The sequence below is a fragment of the Ambystoma mexicanum genome (genome assembly GCF_040938575.1).
Source record: "Ambystoma mexicanum isolate Mex_15411 chromosome 12 unlocalized genomic scaffold, UKY_AmexF1_1 Mex_chr12_unloc.2, whole genome shotgun sequence".
Lineage (NCBI taxonomy): Eukaryota > Metazoa > Chordata > Amphibia > Caudata > Ambystomatidae > Ambystoma > Ambystoma mexicanum.
Genome location: NW_027182323.1, coordinates 7,754,826 through 7,771,196, shown reverse-complemented (window position 1 = coordinate 7,771,196; position 16,371 = coordinate 7,754,826). Strand labels below are relative to the sequence as shown.

The following is a 16,371-nucleotide window of genomic DNA, read 5'->3' as shown; positions in this document are numbered from 1 at the left end:
AGCTGGAATTTTGTGACAATGAATCTCCATATCAGTGTTTATTGCACAACTTATTTTGTTGCATGTGTTAAATCACTGAAAGTACAGTGTGTTTATATAGATTTTTCAGGTTGCCATTATCTCACCTTCTGGGACGTATAGCTTACTATTCAGGATGTGAAAATTAAAGCCACAAAATATTCTTTTGGCTTAACATGTTGCTATACGGATTTACATGTTGTCATGTGGCTCGATTATGCCATTTCTGTTTTTTGTAAGTAAACTCTATAAGACATTATTACTGAAGGCCTTGAAATCCAAACTATTTGTACCCAGTCAAGCTTGGAAGGTATGTGATCAAATTTGAAGAGTGGCGCTTAGCGTTCAGCCAAAGTTTGTGATCCTCCTAGTCCATTCCACCCACCCCCCTCCAACAGCTGTTTGGCCATCCCACTCCCTCCTTTTTGGATGCAGCCAGAGTACCACTAGTTTCGTATTTCCACTTCCACCACTGCACACATCACAGTCCCCAGAATTGTACAGCACATGCATTAATCCACTCCTTTTCATGCATAGCCTGTTCTTGCAGGGGTGAGTTGTCGGATTGGCTTGGGGTCCGCGGTGGCACCAATGGAGAGTGGTAGATTGAGGCAGAGTGGGCCAGCCCAGGTACTCGCATTCACAACGTGGGGTGTATCTGTGATTCTTCTGTAATGCCGGGTGATGCCTGTGCGACACACAACCTAATTCAACAGATTCCTGCGGCAGGTGTGTTCACCCACTGGATTATCATACCGGTGCGTGGCCTCGAGCATAACGTGTTCTTGCAGGAGCTATGCCCTGCAAGTTCAGAGAGTTGTGGTATCGCCAGCGGTAACAGGTGGCCCCAACAAAGTGTGGGAGTTGTTGGCAGTGTGTGCCAGGTACTCAAGACCAGCTTACAGGATGTGAGCTGCCTCTGTAAGGCAGGTCACACCTGATACCATAACATGCCTCCACAGATTTCTGCAGCAGGTGTAGTCGCCCATTTGGTTATCTTACCGGTGCATGCAATGTTGTGAATTGACGTGATTCACGGATGCTGGTTTGAGGGCCCCTCTTTTTGAGGCGAAGGACTGGCCACTTTTCTTTTAGGTGCCCGGCCGTCTTTCTTGTCCCAGTCCGAGCCTGACTGCTATATGACAGCTTTTACGCACTCTCGTGGTCATGCAGGAAGCTGATCAGCAGGCAAACCTTCCCTCCAGCATCCCACCAGAAAATGGAGGCTGGCTCCATCCCTGGATCTATACCGCAAGGGATGCAGGCCATTCTAGTATACATCACATTTCCTTCACTGTTGACAACTTTCTGCGCCGTCTAGCGGTGAAATTCGATCAGCATGACTAACTCCCCTCACCCTCTCTGGTTGTAGACGACTTTTTCTGCAAGGGAAATCACCTTCAGTAAAAATGTTTATGGGTGAAATGAGCTCAGCAGGTGTTCTACTTTTCAACATTGTTGTTTTTTATCCGATTCTGTAGTATTGTGGCAAGTTTTAGATGCAGAATCATTAGCATATGCAGAACAAAATCGAATCTGAAAACTATTATTGGTAGTCTTAAGGAGAGTTTGAATGTAATGATAGCAGTGACAGCATGGAAGCCAATATACATAAATGCAATTGGCCTGGGTTTCTGGTATAAGCCGTGTTGAGGTACACAACGACAGTGCCTTCTTAGCGCAGTAGGCAGCGCGTCAGTCTCATAATCTGAAGGTCGTGAGTTCGAGCCTCACAGAGGGCATTTACTTTTGACTATTCATTAGAATTAACTGCTTCGGGCCTTTTCAACCTTTACTTTTAAATATTATTCTCCTTCGGCTGTTGTGCAGATCCATGAAATCACTGCACATTCTCACTCCAATTCATCCATTCGTAAATCAAGTCATCCATTAATAAATCACATTAATTGCAGTAACAGTGGCCTGGTTTTCGATTAATCTCAAAGGAACGCGGGATTACCAGCTCATGTCATTCAAAGTGCAGGAGAAAGATAGTTTGTGCTCGTGTGTAAAAAAGCATGTGATCCAGGCAACGTATGGTGCCGCACTCAAACCAATATATATGGATCCGGGGGAATCTCATCACGGATTACGTTGAAGGTTGACAGGAGATTTCAAAAAATGAATTCCCAAAATCACACAGGTCTGCCATTTTCTTGATATCCACTCCTGTCAATAAGAATGGTCCAGTGCCTTTGAAAGCCTACCGGTTAGTTATCAAGGCAACCTATAGATTCAAGAAAGCATCCCATTTTGGGTCCGAGAACAAGACAACTGCAGTTGCTTCATCTGAGCTGTACATTGAAACACAACACAAAAACCAAAGTCTAGCATCATCTACTCTCGGGGCATTATGTACTAATGTGCTTTAAATGGGCGGGTACTGGCCAGCCCAGAGTAGCGGCATGTCTTTTATCGGAAAGACTATGGTGTTCCTTACGAGTTTGCCGGTAAGCCGCCAACAGCAAACACAGCTTACTGCTTCCACCGCCCGATATCCCGATATTACCGGGATATTGCAGCTGGCGCAGTCACGGTAAGTGCCCATTGAGAACCACTGAATCACTGGCACCGCTGTTAACGGTGCCAGTGATACAGTGAATTCACTGCCGGCAGGGGCCTGAAAATGAGAAACAGTTCAAATGTTTTTGCCTTGAAAACAGGCAAAGACTTGGATAACTCTCTGCAACTTAATTTTGGGCTTTGAGCTACAAAATAACTAATGTCCCCTCATTACTATTCACTGACGATTACAAAGAGATGTTAAGTGTTCAAATACCACGGTGGTCGCTCTTTTCTGCCTGAGCGGGGTTGTTTACCTTGCTTGTCACACAGCCATCCTGAGATCACCGACGAGATATGAGAGAAGAGAGGCACTGCATTTTATTGCCGGCCCATACAAACCCAGAGATTTCTTGCTCTTCCCCAGGTACTCGGAGAAGAGCATGAAAACCCAGAGACCCTGGGACAATCCCCAAGGTTTGATAGGTCTCGGTGGGGCACATAACACGCCAAATGGGATTGTGGATGCTTGGGAGTTCGGAAGGGCAAGGACAGTGTCCTGTGAAACCATTTTGTGAAGTTGTCCACCCTAACAACGAGGGTTTTGCCATTCGACCAACAGCACACGGCAAATAGGTGCCCATGTCCCACCTCGTTTTGGGCTGCTGCATCAGATGCAGCCTGGAGCGGTGAGGGACATGGACACCAGACAGTGTTGCATGCTCTGACTTCAGCTCCAGTCCTGCGCGCATTTACTAGTCTGAACTTCTGAAAGAAGTCAGGTCATTTCTTTCCGGGGTCAGAGTGTACGACTCCAGAAAGAAATGATTTGACTAATTTCTGAAATCGGACTAGTGAATGCGCTCAGGGACTTAAGAAAGTAAAGTTCTAGCTGCAGCGCACACGCCGTTGTTTATCAAATGGCGCGGCGGAAACGATTGCATGTCAGTTTAGTCTGGATTTTCCAAGCTGTGTTTGGGGGACATGTTGCAGGACTTTTTTGTGGCTCGCTCCCCCACTCTTGCAATGCTGTATACTCCCCTGGGGTCAGGAGTGGCAGGGAGCGGTGTGTGGGGGTCATCTCCAAAGAATAAATGACACACCTGAAAGTTATTTGCATGGCCAGTCACTGACAGATTCCGACCTGCATTCCAGAACACCTAATTTTCCAGAAGCGCTCCTCTGAATTTGAAATGTGCAAGTCCCCAGTTTGAAACCAGATAAGAGTGCCCAATGGGTTAATGGACTGACTTCAGACCTCTCTGTATAACCTGCAGGCCACACATCCAGTTCTGGTGAGACTCCGATGCATGTTTGCTTGATAGGCTGGGAACTTTAGTCATCTCGCCTGGTCTCGAGAAGTTGCCCTGTTTGATTCGCAGCACAGAAAACTTATCAGCACTGACATTAAGCTTCACATATTTTCCTCATGTCAGTCGGGTGCAGAGAGACACGTTTGTATGCTGTGGGTTACCGAGGTAAGAGTGCACAAAACATAGGCACAATTGATAGTGGGCTTGCAGGCACTTGGAGGGGCACTAGGCGTTGGGTGACCATGCATGGCTCCACTTGTAACACACTTTTCAAAACTGTCCATCAGCCACCAAAATGCAACCTCCCCCCAAACAAAAGTTGAGAGTTGCTCAAACCCTGTATTTATACCTCAGGGGATTCAGGGCACTGTAGTTTGCATCTCATTTCCTTCACTGCTGTCAGGGGCGGACTGCCCTATCGGACGTTCTGCCACCGGCAGAATGCAATTCGGACTCGGGATGGCCTGGGGCCAGTTTTACAAGCCACCCTGGGGCCAGTTTGGAATATAACATTATTTTTGCGATTGAGTAACTTAAGTTACTTTAGGCAAGGTAATGTTACATATTGCTCTGAGTTACTCGCCGCCGCACAGCTGATGGAATGCAGAAGGCATCCATCAAAGAAGGTTAACACTTAGTAAGTGTTAACTTTGCTTTGATGAATGCACACAATAGCTGAGGCCGTGATGGGCAGTGTGTGTCCCCAGCCATCTGCCGGTGTGGTGCCAGGTTAAACACCAAATTGTAACAAATTGTCCTGGGGGTTGGGAGGGAGAGAGCTGAGAGCTCGCCTTCTGATATGGGCGGTTCCTGTCCTGTGTTGTGTGCATGTTTGTTTTGGGTTAGGGTGGTGCGCGGGGTGACCTGCCTAGTGTATAGTCCTCCTCGCTGTGAGCGTCGGGGCAGCGACCAGGCAACTGCCAGGGGCCTGCTGCTGCAATGTGGCTTGGGCTGGCTTGGCAGTCAATCACGTGAGCGGACCGCATGTGCATGGTGTATTGTGCTGCTGGGTCTGGGTGCGGTCGGTCACTCACCACGACAGCCCCCCGCACATTTGGTAAACAAGGAAGGAATTTTTGACATGGAGTAGCAGCCTGCAGGCCTCTGGCCCTCTGGCTATTGCAAAGCAAAGCACATGCAACTTGCAAGTGTAACAACAGCGACAAGGCCTCTATCCGGAGCTACAGCAGGCCAACAGAAGGCTCCGCCTAGCTCAACCCAGCTCTGCAACCCAGCCGAGGTGGACAGCAGAAGACATTATTTGTGCATGCACGTGGGCCGACGTGATCACAAATAGTAAGTAAAGATAAAAACATAAAATAAAGGGGCCAGTGCCCGGCCAGGTCATCTACCCTTTATAGCTTTTTTTACTCTGGAGGACTGGACTGGGCTTGTAGACCGTCTGCAAGCCCAGTACTCGAGGCCCATCCACTCCATGCAAAGACCCCTGCTGTTAAGCAACTTAAATTAACTAGTGATTGCCCTGAAGCTGCTGCCGTCTGAAACCTCTTTAAAATGAATAGAAAGGACCCGGCTACTTCTTGAAAAGGATAGATGTGCTGAAGGTCAAAAGGAGAAAGAAAGCAGAGCAGCCATCCATGCCATAGACCCGTTGAAGCATTGCTTCATTTAGAAGTCACTGTAGGCATGCCGCTAAGAGCACACCGTTTATTTTGCAGTTTTGCTTGCTTTGTACTTTTATTCTCTTGTTACTAGTATTCCTAGTGCTACCAGTAAATCTAAAAATATATGTATTTGTTAAAAATGAACCTTTATTAAGTTAACTGAATGAACAAGAAAATAATTCCCAGCACCAGATAGCAGAGTGTGTATAACTGAAATGACATACCCAGCGGGTAAACTGCCCAATGTACACATACTTCAATGGAACATGACATCATGAAAACATCCTTTTTGACAGAGTGAAATGTCCCAGTAACAATCTATATATCTTAAAGAAATATGTGCCCTAAGATCCCATTCCCTTATCTTTTACATTTCTAACAGTGAATACGCTAAAGTGTACGCATGGCAGAGTTCAATGATTTGTTTGATCTAACACAACTGTCTGTTCCATTCTGTATAGTTCAGGAAATCATGCTCCGAGTTTAGTTTCTTTTTCAAACAATTAAGTTCCATTGTGCGGCTGGCCCTGCCCATTTCTGTAACTTCTCTCTGTAGGATCGTGCAGTACATGCAAGTGCGTGTAAACGGACTACATGCCTCCACACATTCTGCGTGTTTTATGTTCATTTAAATCGGCCGAGACGAGGTCCATGACTGCAGAGATGTTTTGGAGAGACTAACCCACCCTGTGCTGGTATCAATTTGCGACGCACATACACACTGCATATGCATACAAATATTTTTTTTATTTCTAAACTTCCCTTTTACCTGCAGTGATCTTCTTTATGGTTGGTGCAGGTCAGCAACACAGCACGCTCCACCTGATGACTGATATCTTGAAATATGCACCAAAAGTAGTTGCTTTATGTCACTAATCAAATTTTTTCAACATCGCTTTCATGGACAACGAGCAGATGAGGCATTCCAGCAATTATTAATCGACTGATGCATCAGGTCCGGTTCTCTGGGGAGAGTACCTTGTGGTTAGCCTGGGGCAGGTAGACAGATTGGAGAATGGTGGTTCAATGTGTATGCTTCTGATGAAAAAATAAGTTGAATTAGTGCTTGGAAATGCAGGGCAAAAGATTAGATCTGTTCAGTTTTAGGTCTCTTGAAACGTGGCTCGTTCATTCAACGCCGAGCACACTCCACACAGTTTTGACCTAGCACAGCCAGTTTGATGCACCCTTCTTCCACCACTACTGCTGTAAGGGCCAGCCGTGTGCTGGAGGATCTGAGAGTTGATGGCAATGGGAACTTTGCAGGCATAGAGTCCCTGTCTATTGCCGCTCAGCATGTGAGTGCGCTTTACGTGGAAATGCCCCAGAAACTGCAGGCACATGCAGTTCACTGCAAATTTTGCTCAGTCCTGTGAACGAGACTGTAAATATGGAGCCAGAAAGTGCATTAATGTATTATCCTAATTATGTGCCTTTTTTAAGTGGACTCGCTTAACAGAGCAAAGCACAGAAGCATCATTGAGACACAAAGTTTACATATTTACTCTGCTGCTCTTATGATGCATCTATCTGTGTGCCAGCAACAGAGCTTCACCAACCAAAAAGCACCTGTTTAAAAGAAAAACCCTCTTCAAGGTTCATGAATTCCCACCTGAATTCCTTTATGCGCTACAGAGTGCCTTGACCAATGGATAGATGAATGGATGGATGGACGGCATAGGTTGGTGTATATAGTAATGGATCCATGGATGGATGGATGGGCAGGAGGAAGTTGGGCCAGCTGGAATTTTGTGACAATGAATCTCCATATCAGTGTTTATTGCACAACTTATTTTGTTGCATGTGTTAAATCACTGAAAGTACAGTGTGTTTATATAGATTTTTCAGGTTGCCATTATCTCACCTTCTGGGACGTATAGCTTACTATTCAGGATGTGAAAATTAAAGCCACAAAATATTCTTTTGGCTTAACATGTTGCTATACGGATTTACATGTTGTCATGTGGCTCGATTATGCCATTTCTGTTTTTTGTAAGTAAACTCTATAAGACATTATTACTGAAGGCCTTGAAATCCAAACTATTTGTACCCAGTCAAGCTTGGAAGGTATGTGATCAAATTTGAAGAGTGGCGCTTAGCGTTCAGCCAAAGTTTGTGATCCTCCTAGTCCATTCCACCCACCCCCCTCCAACAGCTGTTTGGCCATCCCACTCCCTCCTTTTTGGATGCAGCCAGAGTACCACTAGTTTCGTATTTCCACTTCCACCACTGCACACATCACAGTCCCCAGAATTGTACAGCACATGCATTAATCCACTCCTTTTCATGCATAGCCTGTTCTTGCAGGGGTGAGTTGTCGGATTGGCTTGGGGTCCGCGGTGGCACCAATGGAGAGTGGTAGATTGAGGCAGCGTGGGCCAGCCCAGGTACTCGCATTCACAACGTGGGGTGTATCTGTGATTCTTCTGTAATGCCGGGTGATGCCTGTGCGACACACAACCTAATTCAACAGATTCCTGCGGCAGGTGTGTTCACCCACTGGATTATCATACCGGTGCGTGGCCTCGAGCATAACGTGTTCTTGCAGGAGCTATGCCCTGCAAGTTCAGAGAGTTGTGGTATCGCCAGCGGTAACAGGTGGCCCCAACAAAGTGTGGGAGTTGTTGGCAGTGTGTGCCAGGTACTCAAGACCAGCTTACAGGATGTGAGCTGCCTCTGTAAGGCAGGTCACACCTGATACCATAACATGCCTCCACAGATTTCTGCAGCAGGTGTAGTCGCCCATTTGGTTATCTTACCGGTGCATGCAATGTTGTGAATTGACGTGATTCACGGATGCTGGTTTGAGGGCCCCTCTTTTTGAGGCGAAGGACTGGCCACTTTTCTTTTAGGTGCCCGGCCGTCTTTCTTGTCCCAGTCCGAGCCTGACTGCTATATGACAGCTTTTACGCACTCTCGTGGTCATGCAGGAAGCTGATCAGCAGGCAAACCTTCCCTCCAGCATCCCACCAGAAAATGGAGGCTGGCTCCATCCCTGGATCTATACCGCAAGGGATGCAGGCCATTCTAGTATACATCACATTTCCTTCACTGTTGACAACTTTCTGCGCCGTCTAGCGGTGAAATTCGATCAGCATGACTAACTCCCCTCACCCTCTCTGGTTGTAGACGACTTTTTCTGCAAGGGAAATCACCTTCAGTAAAAATGTTTATGGGTGAAATGAGCTCAGCAGGTGTTCTACTTTTCAACATTGTTGTTTTTTATCCGATTCTGTAGTATTGTGGCAAGTTTTAGATGCAGAATCATTAGCATATGCAGAACAAAATCGAATCTGAAAACTATTATTGGTAGTCTTAAGGAGAGTTTGAATGTAATGATAGCAGTGACAGCATGGAAGCCAATATACATAAATGCAATTGGCCTGGGTTTCTGGTATAAGCTGTGTTGAGGTACACAACGACAGTGCCTTCTTAGCGCAGTAGGCAGCGCGTCAGTCTCATAATCTGAAGGTCGTGAGTTCGAGCCTCACAGAGGGCATTTACTTTTGACTATTCATTAGAATTAACTGCTTCGGGCCTTTTCAACCTTTACTTTTAAATATTATTCTCCTTCGGCTGTTGTGCAGATCCATGAAATCACTGCACATTCTCACTCCAATTCATCCATTCGTAAATCAAGTCATCCATTAATAAATCACATTAATTGCAGTAACAGTGGCCTGGTTTTCGATTAATCTCAAAGGAACGCGGGATTACCAGCTCATGTCATTCAAAGTGCAGGAGAAAGATAGTTTGTGCTCGTGTGTAAAAAAGCATGTGATCCAGGCAACGTATGGTGCCGCACTCAAACCAATATATATGGATCCGGGGGAATCTCATCACGGATTACGTTGAAGGTTGACAGGAGATTTCAAAAAATGAATTCCCAAAATCACACAGGTCTGCCATTTTCTTGATATCCACTCCTGTCAATAAGAATGGTCCAGTGCCTTTGAAAGCCTACCGGTTAGTTATCAAGGCAACCTATAGATTCAAGAAAGCATCCCATTTTGGGTCCGAGAACAAGACAACTGCAGTTGCTTCATCTGAGCTGTACATTGAAACACAACACAAAAACCAAAGTCTAGCATCATCTACTCTCGGGGCATTATGTACTAATGTGCTTTAAATGGGCGGGTACTGGCCAGCCCAGAGTAGCGGCATGTCTTTTATCGGAAAGACTATGGTGTTCCTTACGAGTTTGCCGGTAAGCCGCCAACAGCAAACACAGCTTACTGCTTCCACCGCCCGATATCCCGATATTACCGGGATATTGCAGCTGGCGCAGTCACGGTAAGTGCCCATTGAGAACCACTGAATCACTGGCACCGCTGTTAACGGTGCCAGTGATACAGTGAATTCACTGCCGGCAGGGGCCTGAAAATGAGAAACAGTTCAAATGTTTTTGCCTTGAAAACAGGCAAAGACTTGGATAACTCTCTGCAACTTAATTTTGGGCTTTGAGCTACAAAATAACTAATGTCCCCTCATTACTATTCACTGACGATTACAAAGAGATGTTAAGTGTTCAAATACCACGGTGGTCGCTCTTTTCTGCCTGAGCGGGGTTGTTTACCTTGCTTGTCACACAGCCATCCTCAGATCACCGACGAGATATGAGAGAAGAGAGGCACTGCATTTTATTGCCGGCCCATACAAACCCAGAGATTTCTTGCTCTTCCCCAGGTACTCGGAGAAGAGCATGAAAACCCAGAGACCCTGGGACAATCCCCAAGGTTTGATAGGTCTCGGTGGGGCACATAACACGCCAAATGGGATTGTGGATGCTTGGGAGTTCGGAAGGGCAAGGACAGTGTCCTGTGAAACCATTTTGTGAAGTTGTCCACCCTAACAACGAGGGTTTTGCCATTCGACCAACAGCACACGGCAAATAGGTGCCCATGTCCCACCTCGTTTTGGGCTGCTGCATCAGATGCAGCCTGGAGCGGTGAGGGACATGGACACCAGACAGTGTTGCATGCTCTGACTTCAGCTCCAGTCCTGCGCGCATTTACTAGTCTGAACTTCTGAAAGAAGTCAGGTCATTTCTTTCCGGGGTCAGAGTGTACGACTCCAGAAAGAAATGATTTGACTAATTTCTGAAATCGGACTAGTGAATGCGCTCAGGGACTTAAGAAAGTAAAGTTCTAGCTGCAGCGCACACGCCGTTGTTTATCAAATGGCGCGGCGGAAACGATTGCATGTCAGTTTAGTCTGGATTTTCCAAGCTGTGTTTGGGGGACATGTTGCAGGACTTTTTTGTGGCTCGCTCCCCCACTCTTGCAATGCTGTATACTCCCCTGGGGTCAGGAGTGGCAGGGAGCGGTGTGTGGGGGTCATCTCCAAAGAATAAATGACACACCTGAAAGTTATTTGCATGGCCAGTCACTGACAGATTCCGACCTGCATTCCAGAACACCTAATTTTCCAGAAGCGCTCCTCTGAATTTGAAATGTGCAAGTCCCCAGTTTGAAACCAGATAAGAGTGCCCAATGGGTTAATGGACTGACTTCAGACCTCTCTGTATAACCTGCAGGCCACACATCCAGTTCTGGTGAGACTCCGATGCATGTTTGCTTGATAGGCTGGGAACTTTAGTCATCTCGCCTGGTCTCGAGAAGTTGCCCTGTTTGATTCGCAGCACAGAAAACTTATCAGCACTGACATTAAGCTTCACATATTTTCCTCATGTCAGTCGGGTGCAGAGAGACACGTTTGTATGCTGTGGGTTACCGAGGTAAGAGTGCACAAAACATAGGCACAATTGATAGTGGGCTTGCAGGCACTTGGAGGGGCACTAGGCGTTGGGTGACCATGCATGGCTCCACTTGTAACACACTTTTCAAAACTGTCCATCAGCCACCAAAATGCAACCTCCCCCCAAACAAAAGTTGAGAGTTGCTCAAACCCTGTATTTATACCTCAGGGGATTCAGGGCACTGTAGTTTGCATCTCATTTCCTTCACTGCTGTCAGGGGCGGACTGCCCTATCGGACGTTCTGCCACCGGCAGAATGCAATTCGGACTCGGGATGGCCTGGGGCCAGTTTTACAAGCCACCCTGGGGCCAGTTTGGAATATAACATTATTTTTGCGATTGAGTAACTTAAGTTACTTTAGGCAAGGTAATGTTACATATTGCTCTGAGTTACTCGCCGCCGCACAGCTGATGGAATGCAGAAGGCATCCATCAAAGAAGGTTAACACTTAGTAAGTGTTAACTTTGCTTTGATGAATGCACACAATAGCTGAGGCCGTGATGGGCAGTGTGTGTCCCCAGCCATCTGCCGGTGTGGTGCCAGGTTAAACACCAAATTGTAACAAATTGTCCTGGGGGTTGGGAGGGAGAGAGCTGAGAGCTCGCCTTCTGATATGGGCGGTTCCTGTCCTGTGTTGTGTGCATGTTTGTTTTGGGTTAGGGTGGTGCGCGGGGTGACCTGCCTAGTGTATAGTCCTCCTCGCTGTGAGCGTCGGGGCAGCGACCAGGCAACTGCCAGGGGCCTGCTGCTGCAATGTGGCTTGGGCTGGCTTGGCAGTCAATCACGTGAGCGGACCGCATGTGCATGGTGTATTGTGCTGCTGGGTCTGGGTGCGGTCGGTCACTCACCACGACAGCCCCCCGCACATTTGGTAAACAAGGAAGGAATTTTTGACATGGAGTAGCAGCCTGCAGGCCTCTGGCCCTCTGGCTATTGCAAAGCAAAGCACATGCAACTTGCAAGTGTAACAACAGCGACAAGGCCTCTATCCGGAGCTACAGCAGGCCAACAGAAGGCTCCGCCTAGCTCAACCCAGCTCTGCAACCCAGCCGAGGTGGACAGCAGAAGACATTATTTGTGCATGCACGTGGGCCGACGTGATCACAAATAGTAAGTAAAGATAAAAACATAAAATAAAGGGGCCAGTGCCCGGCCAGGTCATCTACCCTTTATAGCTTTTTTTACTCTGGAGGACTGGACTGGGCTTGTAGACCGTCTGCAAGCCCAGTACTCGAGGCCCATCCACTCCATGCAAAGACCCCTGCTGTTAAGCAACTTAAATTAACTAGTGATTGCCCTGAAGCTGCTGCCGTCTGAAACCTCTTTAAAATGAATAGAAAGGACCCGGCTACTTCTTGAAAAGGATAGATGTGCTGAAGGTCAAAAGGAGAAAGAAAGCAGAGCAGCCATCCATGCCATAGACCCGTTGAAGCATTGCTTCATTTAGAAGTCACTGTAGGCATGCCGCTAAGAGCACACCGTTTATTTTGCAGTTTTGCTTGCTTTGTACTTTTATTCTCTTGTTACTAGTATTCCTAGTGCTACCAGTAAATCTAAAAATATATGTATTTGTTAAAAATGAACCTTTATTAAGTTAACTGAATGAACAAGAAAATAATTCCCAGCACCAGATAGCAGAGTGTGTATAACTGAAATGACATACCCAGCGGGTAAACTGCCCAATGTACACATACTTCAATGGAACATGACATCATGAAAACATCCTTTTTGACAGAGTGAAATGTCCCAGTAACAATCTATATATCTTAAAGAAATATGTGCCCTAAGATCCCATTCCCTTATCTTTTACATTTCTAACAGTGAATACGCTAAAGTGTACGCATGGCAGAGTTCAATGATTTGTTTGATCTAACACAACTGTCTGTTCCATTCTGTATAGTTCAGGAAATCATGCTCCGAGTTTAGTTTCTTTTTCAAACAATTAAGTTCCATTGTGCGGCTGGCCCTGCCCATTTCTGTAACTTCTCTCTGTAGGATCGTGCAGTACATGCAAGTGCGTGTAAACGGACTACATGCCTCCACACATTCTGCGTGTTTTATGTTCATTTAAATCGGCCGAGACGAGGTCCATGACTGCAGAGATGTTTTGGAGAGACTAACCCACCCTGTGCTGGTATCAATTTGCGACGCACATACACACTGCATATGCATACAAATATTTTTTTTATTTCTAAACTTCCCTTTTACCTGCAGTGATCTTCTTTATGGTTGGTGCAGGTCAGCAACACAGCACGCTCCACCTGATGACTGATATCTTGAAATATGCACCAAAAGTAGTTGCTTTATGTCACTAATCAAATTTTTTCAACATCGCTTTCATGGACAACGAGCAGATGAGGCATTCCAGCAATTATTAATCGACTGATGCATCAGGTCCGGTTCTCTGGGGAGAGTACCTTGTGGTTAGCCTGGGGCAGGTAGACAGATTGGAGAATGGTGGTTCAATGTGTATGCTTCTGATGAAAAAATAAGTTGAATTAGTGCTTGGAAATGCAGGGCAAAAGATTAGATCTGTTCAGTTTTAGGTCTCTTGAAACGTGGCTCGTTCATTCAACGCCGAGCACACTCCACACAGTTTTGACCTAGCACAGCCAGTTTGATGCACCCTTCTTCCACCACTACTGCTGTAAGGGCCAGCCGTGTGCTGGAGGATCTGAGAGTTGATGGCAATGGGAACTTTGCAGGCATAGAGTCCCTGTCTATTGCCGCTCAGCATGTGAGTGCGCTTTACGTGGAAATGCCCCAGAAACTGCAGGCACATGCAGTTCACTGCAAATTTTGCTCAGTCCTGTGAACGAGACTGTAAATATGGAGCCAGAAAGTGCATTAATGTATTATCCTAATTATGTGCCTTTTTTAAGTGGACTCGCTTAACAGAGCAAAGCACATAAGCATCATTGAGACACAAAGTTTACATATTTACTCTGCTGCTCTTATGATGCATCTATCTGTGTGCCAGCAACAGAGCTTCACCAACCAAAAAGCACCTGTTTAAAAGAAAAACCCTCTTCAAGGTTCATGAATTCCCACCTGAATTCCTTTATGCGCTACAGAGTGCCTTGACCAATGGATAGATGAATGGATGGATGGACGGCATAGGTTGGTGTATATAGTAATGGATCCATGGATGGATGGATGGGCAGGAGGAAGTTGGGCCAGCTGGAATTTTGTGACAATGAATCTCCATATCAGTGTTTATTGCACAACTTATTTTGTTGCATGTGTTAAATCACTGAAAGTACAGTGTGTTTATATAGATTTTTCAGGTTGCCATTATCTCACCTTCTGGGACGTATAGCTTACTATTCAGGATGTGAAAATTAAAGCCACAAAATATTCTTTTGGCTTAACATGTTGCTATACGGATTTACATGTTGTCATGTGGCTCGATTATGCCATTTCTGTTTTTTGTAAGTAAACTCTATAAGACATTATTACTGAAGGCCTTGAAATCCAAACTATTTGTACCCAGTCAAGCTTGGAAGGTATGTGATCAAATTTGAAGAGTGGCGCTTAGCGTTCAGCCAAAGTTTGTGATCCTCCTAGTCCATTCCACCCACCCCCCTCCAACAGCTGTTTGGCCATCCCACTCCCTCCTTTTTGGATGCAGCCAGAGTACCACTAGTTTCGTATTTCCACTTCCACCACTGCACACATCACAGTCCCCAGAATTGTACAGCACATGCATTAATCCACTCCTTTTCATGCATAGCCTGTTCTTGCAGGGGTGAGTTGTCGGATTGGCTTGGGGTCCGCGGTGGCACCAATGGAGAGTGGTAGATTGAGGCAGCGTGGGCCAGCCCAGGTACTCGCATTCACAACGTGGGGTGTATCTGTGATTCTTCTGTAATGCCGGGTGATGCCTGTGCGACACACAACCTAATTCAACAGATTCCTGCGGCAGGTGTGTTCACCCACTGGATTATCATACCGGTGCGTGGCCTCGAGCATAACGTGTTCTTGCAGGAGCTATGCCCTGCAAGTTCAGAGAGTTGTGGTATCGCCAGCGGTAACAGGTGGCCCCAACAAAGTGTGGGAGTTGTTGGCAGTGTGTGCCAGGTACTCAAGACCAGCTTACAGGATGTGAGCTGCCTCTGTAAGGCAGGTCACACCTGATACCATAACATGCCTCCACAGATTTCTGCAGCAGGTGTAGTCGCCCATTTGGTTATCTTACCGGTGCATGCAATGTTGTGAATTGACGTGATTCACGGATGCTGGTTTGAGGGCCCCTCTTTTTGAGGCGAAGGACTGGCCACTTTTCTTTTAGGTGCCCGGCCGTCTTTCTTGTCCCAGTCCGAGCCTGACTGCTATATGACAGCTTTTACGCACTCTCGTGGTCATGCAGGAAGCTGATCAGCAGGCAAACCTTCCCTCCAGCATCCCACCAGAAAATGGAGGCTGGCTCCATCCCTGGATCTATACCGCAAGGGATGCAGGCCATTCTAGTATACATCACATTTCCTTCACTGTTGACAACTTTCTGCGCCGTCTAGCGGTGAAATTCGATCAGCATGACTAACTCCCCTCACCCTCTCTGGTTGTAGACGACTTTTTCTGCAAGGGAAATCACCTTCAGTAAAAATGTTTATGGGTGAAATGAGCTCAGCAGGTGTTCTACTTTTCAACATTGTTGTTTTTTATCCGATTCTGTAGTATTGTGGCAAGTTTTAGATGCAGAATCATTAGCATATGCAGAACAAAATCGAATCTGAAAACTATTATTGGTAGTCTTAAGGAGAGTTTGAATGTAATGATAGCAGTGACAGCATGGAAGCCAATATACATAAATGCAATTGGCCTGGGTTTCTGGTATAAGCCGTGTTGAGGTACACAACGACAGTGCCTTCTTAGCGCAGTAGGCAGCGCGTCAGTCTCATAATCTGAAGGTCGTGAGTTCGAGCCTCACAGAGGGCATTTACTTTTGACTATTCATTAGAATTAACTGCTTCGGGCCTTTTCAACCTTTACTTTTAAATATTATTCTCCTTCGGCTGTTGTGCAGATCCATGAAATCACTGCACATTCTCACTCCAATTCATCCATTCGTAAATCAAGTCATCCATTAATAAATCACATTAATTGCAGTAACAGTGGCCTGGTTTTCGATTAATCTCAAAGGAACGCGGGATTA

General features: G+C 46.2%; 3 non-coding genes across 3 annotated transcripts; all 3 read left to right on the top strand.

Annotated features, from left to right (window-relative positions):
• The first annotated feature begins 1,687 nt into the window (after positions 1-1,687).
• On the top strand, positions 1,688-1,760 carry TRNAM-CAU (transfer RNA methionine (anticodon CAU)). Its single transcript has one exon. It is a non-coding gene; the product is annotated as a tRNA-Met (tRNA).
• A 7,124-nt stretch (positions 1,761-8,884) lies between these two features.
• On the top strand, positions 8,885-8,957 carry TRNAM-CAU (transfer RNA methionine (anticodon CAU)). The gene has a single exon. It is a non-coding gene; the product is annotated as a tRNA-Met (tRNA).
• Positions 8,958-16,081: 7,124 nt separating this feature from the next.
• Positions 16,082-16,154, top strand: TRNAM-CAU (transfer RNA methionine (anticodon CAU)). The gene has a single exon. It is a non-coding gene; the product is annotated as a tRNA-Met (tRNA).
• Positions 16,155-16,371: the final 217 nt, after the last annotated feature.